Here is a 6,000-nt window from a genome sequence, read left to right on the forward strand (position 1 = left end):
AGCGCTCGGCTTCTTTACGCGAGTCCTGGGGCTGAGGTAAGACGTCAGCCACGCTTCGCCCGTCCTGTTCTTTGGCCAAAACCGCCTGCACGTGCACCCAGGTCTCTGCGTGAAGCCTTCGACTGCTTTTGCAACGCTGGTTCGGCGTTGGGGAGGGACGGATCGTGCAAGGCACCGCTCTGCTCCCTCCCCTCCCCCTGCTTTTGGGGCGCGCTTTAACCCGGGGGCTGCGGCAAAACGCCAAACGCCGGCGCTCCTACCCCCCGACCCGAGCCAGGGAGACGTTCGTAACCCAACGCAAACGCTGATGCAACGGAGCAGCGTAACAGCGCAGGAAGCCCTTTCGGCAGGGGAGGTGGCGGAAGGCAGATCCCAACACGTCGGGTCGCTGCGGTCGCTCGGCGGCCGAGCGTCACGGGCTGCCGGCAGCGAGACGCGGGGCTGGGCGGCAGCGCCTTGGGAGGCTGCGCCGGCGGGGAGGCAGGCACGACGCCCAGCTGGGCCGGGAAGGCCTCGCAGCCGCACCGGGGAAGTCCTGGGCTTGTAGGGAACCACGTGGCCAGGCGCTTGAGCAGGAATGGGGTTTTAAAAAAAAAAAAAAAAAAAAAAAAAAAAAAATCACTGCTGCCACCACCTTATTTACCTTGTGCTTTTGAAACGCTGTGGGGGAGGCTTTCAGGCTTTTCTCGGCAGTTATATAGAGCAAAGACCATTTAAAAGCTAATAAAGAGCAACTCGCCATCTACACAGAAACGCCTGGCTCTGAGAGGCTCGACTAGAAACGTGGAGAAGCACAACATAGAAACTACAGCTGAGGCAATGACAAGGGGAAAGATGCTCTGCTCTCTTCCCTAGAAGAGCAGACAAGAGCCCATTTGCAGGAACTTCTCCCCGGACAGACTCTGCCCCACGGGCAGAGAGTAACCCTTGACCGCAGCAGGAATAAGGGCCCACGGGCTGCAGACTCACAACACGCATGAGACACAAATTTGCCTGACAAGTCTCCCCCCAGTCTCCATTGCCCGATCGGATCAGAGGAAATAAATCCTGGCAGAGCCAGTTTTCACTTGAGTTCACGCCCTGACTCTGCCTCAACAGGGACCAGGTCCAATACATTTCCTCTTTATCTATTTAAATAGGATTCCTTTTCTTAGTCCACTAACAAGCAAAACATGACAAGTCCTGTGCTGCCATTACTGATGTCTGCCATGTGTTTTAAAACCCCCAGTGAGGCTGGCTTTATCCCAGTATCATCTTGCTTTTTGCAAAGATGCTTAGCTAGGGCACTGTAGGAGGTTAAGCAGGCCACAGTTATAACTGACATTGGGACCGTTTATCACAGTACCTATATCCAAAAGCACGTGTGCAATGGGGTTTAGACATTTGCAAAATCAAAGTCTAGGAGTGCGTATGCAGTGAATATAAAGGCTGACTTCAGCCTAACCTGAAGTCCCTCTGCCAGGCTCAGGGGCTCACAAAAATCACCAACATCTTCCTTTTAAAAAAAAAAAAAAAAATTAAATTTAATCAGCAGACTAGTCCATCCCACCTTGAAGAAGCTGCTAGATGCCTTCAGATTAACTTAGCCTGACCACCAACTTCCTAAAACAGAAAAGCCTTTATTCCCCAGTACCTTCCTCCTTGGTCCCAATTCCTAAGCACAGCAGCATCCCTCTGCCCAGTACAGCTGGGGTACAACTTGTGTAGTACCTTCAGGACGGGTGGGAGGTACCAGGCTTTCTCCCCATGTTGAAGCTCCTTGTTTTTCCACACAAGGACATGTGAGCCTACGCCCCAACTGAGCTCCCCTGCAGGGAGCAGCAGGGAAGAAGAGGAGGAGGAGGAGGAAGCTGCGCCGCAGGGCTGTAGCTACAGTGGTAACCATGGCCTGGGGGAACAGAGAAGCAAAGGGCCACCTACCACTGACAAGCAGCCAGGGCTTTCTGTTTCCACTCAACCTAAATCCAGATTTGGAGGGTAGTTTATTAAGGAAAGGCGGTGCTGCTCCATCGCTCTCCAAGTCAAACCTCCCCTCACCCTTTGGGCTCCTGACACATTTCTCAGTGCACCGATTCCCGGGGAAGAAGTTTGCTTTAGTGCAGAAAACCAGGCCAACCAGCACAGATGCAGACAAGCTCCCTCGCCACAGCTACAACCTGCAGCGTGCACACTCCCCCTCGCCCCCGCTTTTCGCTGGGGCAGCGTTTTCTCTGCTGAAAAGGTCGCAGCTTTGGGACATTTCCAAAACAAAAAGCTTTGCAGAGTTGGAAACTGAGGGGCTCGCTTCCCCTCCTTGGCTCTGCCAAGTTCGGGGAAAGAGAGGTGCAGAACTGCTCCTGGCAGCCCCTTCCTGGGTCCACGGCAGTGCCAAGGACGCAGCCCCAGACACGCTTTCGGCGCAGCACCCTTTCTCCTTTCTCCTCGCAGGCCTGCCAGCACTAGGCAGCTCTGCGGCAGCCCTTTGCCCTGGGTGGTGAGCGAACCCCGGCAGCTTGCACGACATGTGCCGGCACGCACCGCGCTACAGGTGGCTCTGGCTCACCGCCGCCTGCCTTTCCATCACAGGAGGCTCCAGCCCAGACGAGGTTGGCTGAGGTTTTCCAGCCAGCTTTTTGGCAGGGAGGCAGCGTTACGGATGCCGCTGGACTTTCTCCATTCGTTTCTCCCTACTAGTAACAAAACAGCTGCTCCAGCCTTAAGCCAGGGTAAAGCCCGACGGTGAAGGCAGTGGTAATTAGCTGTGCTGGCAGCTCACCCAGCAAAGCAAAATGGCTGGGTAGTCATCACGGCTCATAACCAGCCTGTGCCAGTGGGGAAGCTGAAGCCTCCGTGATCCTCTCCTTCTTCCCTCGCCTCTCAATTAGTTGCCTCCTTCCTGGAGGAATTAAAAGAAAAAATAAACTAAAAAGCCAACACAAACCGAGAGGAACACACTGGTGGAGATGTGTGCCTGAAAGGGGGGTGCCCCGTTTCCCCCCACCGGGGTGCATGCTGGCAGCTGAAAGGCAGGGGTGAAGCCGGCTTGGGTAGAGGGTGCAGCTCCCCGGCAGCGGCCCCGCTAGCCAAGCTCGTCCTCAGAAAGGGACTGTTGTGCTCCATGATGTTTTGGGGGCAGCGGGGCCAGCCTCCTTACAGAGCCTCTCCAGGCTGGAGCGGCCCAGGAAAAGCTGCTCTGGGGGAGGCTGTCGTTCCTTTAATGACAGCAACCTGTTTCCAAGGGATTTTACACACCTGAGTCCCATTAAAACCAGAGGGACCCTAACCTAAGGGACTTGGCCAGCATCATGCTCAAGACCTGCAGGCGGCTGGGACCGCTCCTTCAGTGGAGAGGCTGGGCTGGGGGGGTGCACCACAGCACCCTGCTGCCTCCCTCCAGTCGACACCCAGAAGAAGCCCCGCAGGGCTCAAAGTCAGCTTATTTCCATATAAAATTCCCAGAACTGTGCTCCGAGGTGTGCCGCAAGGGGCCCTTATGTGTGCCACAAGTTTGTCCCCTCTGTGGGCTCACGGGCAGGGCTCTCCCTCGGCCCCTCTCCCTCTGCCCTTTGCTCGACTACTCCAAAGCAGCTGGTGTCACGAGTTGGCGCAAGCGTCACGACAAGGTGGTATGGCATCCCGGAGAAGGACCCGACCTGCCAGTCAGCCCCGTGGCAAACACAGAGCAACCCCAGCTGCTGCTGCATCCCTGCTGCTGTTTGCGAGCAATTAACAGAGACATGGGACAGGGTGAGGCTGGGCGAGGTAGGAGACCAGAGGCAATAAGGACAGGATCTCAAGTTATTTCAGCTTTTTAATGCGGCTCTTTCTTCACTGTGATCACAGGGACGGTCGGGTGCCCGTACATGTGTACCTACCCACACAGGCACACACGCTTGCCTACCCACACGCGCAGGCTTACAGGTGTGCACGTGCCTGCTCCCTGCCTGCACACATGGGCATGCGTCTGCACACACACATTCACAAATGCAATATTCGTTTCTTATTTTTACAGTGAAAATTAGCCACTTTTCAAGGCAGAGAGCTCTCAGACCACTACATCCACCGAACTCACCCCAGCCCAGGCCGCTTACAGACAGGGCTGTAATTCTTTGCTTTCAGAAACAGACTACAAAAATGCAAAAGGAGATGGCAGTAATGCACCGCTGCTCGTGCAATGCTTTGCTAACCTAATCCCACGGACCACTCAGTACCACAGCAGTTTGCAGCTCTCCCCTTAAGCTACTGCATCCCAGCTCCCTGTGGTTTATCAGAGCATCCGGATGGCCAAAAGCTGCCTTGGGGTGTCTCCCTCGAGGCTGCCAAAGGTTCGAGTCAGACACATCACAGCACCGCCACAATCCTGTAATCCACCCCTGTGAGATACGGCTGCTGTCAAAAAGAAATCAAATCCTGGCTGCAAAAGAAAGAAGAAGAAACATCCACTTGCACAGCCATGAACACTGGTACAGTTGTTCCCAGTCAGGTATTCCCAATGCAGTAAACACAATCTAGACCAGACCAGCATTCCCCAAATTCAGTGTTTTGCCTCAGAGTTTCCCGTGTTAAAAACCTAAGGAAGAATCAAAACATAATCCTGATCTAAGTGGTTAGGAAATAAAATGCTCATAGGGAAAATGCCTTTTGCATCCCAGTCACTTACCAGTGTCCACATTACCTATAACAAATATTTAAATATTTCCAGAATCCTACACTGTTCTCAACAGTTACCTTCTTTGGAATATTTATATATACATACATATTTTTTATATTTTTTTTTATGTTTACACATGCATACATATAAACATGTATATATATGAAAACCCTTGAAAGCGTTTATTTGATCAGTCTGAAGACATGCTGCCTTTGGATTCTGCTGCTACCTCCCTATTGTGGCAGAGTAAGTTGTCTTTACCTTCCCTCTAGCAGTCACATGAGATACAGGATACAAACTCTTACAGTTTCCTCTACTTATTGACAACAGCTCCAACCCCATCCCATCCTGACAACCCAAGTCCAAACCCAGCAGCAAGGACTTGGGTCCAATATGGTACATGTGGCGGCTGCTGCTCCTGCATCACCAAAACCTGGAGGAGCTGGGAGCAACTTAGTTACTTTTGACCTTATATCTTTGCAGTGGTTTATTCCTCCGCCTGTCCCTCAGCTGCCTTCTTCAACACACTTTTTAATAACTGTCTCTGCTGATACAGCAACAGCCTCGAGTTTACACTAAAGGGCAGTCTTTGGCCCACTGAGAAGGTATTTACCAAGTATCTCTTACATCCATTGCAGACATACGCATGCGCGCACAGCGTAAGGAGTCAGTTGCAGTGCTCGGCTGCCTTTACAAGCTTTTACAAGCAGCAATGCATGCAGCCTCCTCCTGCCCTTCTGTTGTTTTCCCAAGCTCTGTTTGTTTTCCCAGGTTTGCTCTAGGCCCTAAATACGTTCCAGATTAACAAAGTTCACCGGAGACCAAGATGGAAGGGGCAAAAATTTCCAGCCAAGCAGACCACGGCCCCCAGCAAGGCTAGGTTTATTTATCTCAGCTAAAAATGTCCCCTTGCCCCCTCCCGATGCCTGGTGGGTGCCGGGGTCTCTGTGCCCAACCCCGGCCGCTCCTCGCCTGCCACGCAGAGAATTATGGCTTCCTCGGAGGTCTCCCGAGAGGCTTTAATTATCTTCCTCGATCAGATATCGAAGGTCCTCTGCCAATAGCGAGTGACGGGAGCAGACCCAGCCGGGGTGAAGACGTGCTCCTAGGCAAGGCACTGGGCTGCAGCAGGGCACGGCTGCCGAGCCCCCCGGCAGGGCTGCCCACAGGGAGAGCCAGCCTCAGCACCTCGGCTCCCCAGAAAGTTTAATTTCTGGAGAAGCCCAGTCCAGCTCTTGAGAGCTGTTGGGGCTTTGGGGGCAGCTCTGCTGCTCCCCACAAGAGGATGGGAGGTGGGTGAGCTAGAGGAGGAAAGTCATTGCTGCTGGAGAAACCTGCCAGAAGCCCAGCGCCAGCCTCAGGTTTGGGGT

The sequence above is a fragment of the Haliaeetus leucocephalus genome, unplaced genomic scaffold (genome assembly GCF_000737465.1).
Source record: "Haliaeetus leucocephalus isolate CR32 unplaced genomic scaffold, Haliaeetus_leucocephalus-4.0 Scaffold702, whole genome shotgun sequence".
Lineage (NCBI taxonomy): Eukaryota > Metazoa > Chordata > Aves > Accipitriformes > Accipitridae > Haliaeetus > Haliaeetus leucocephalus.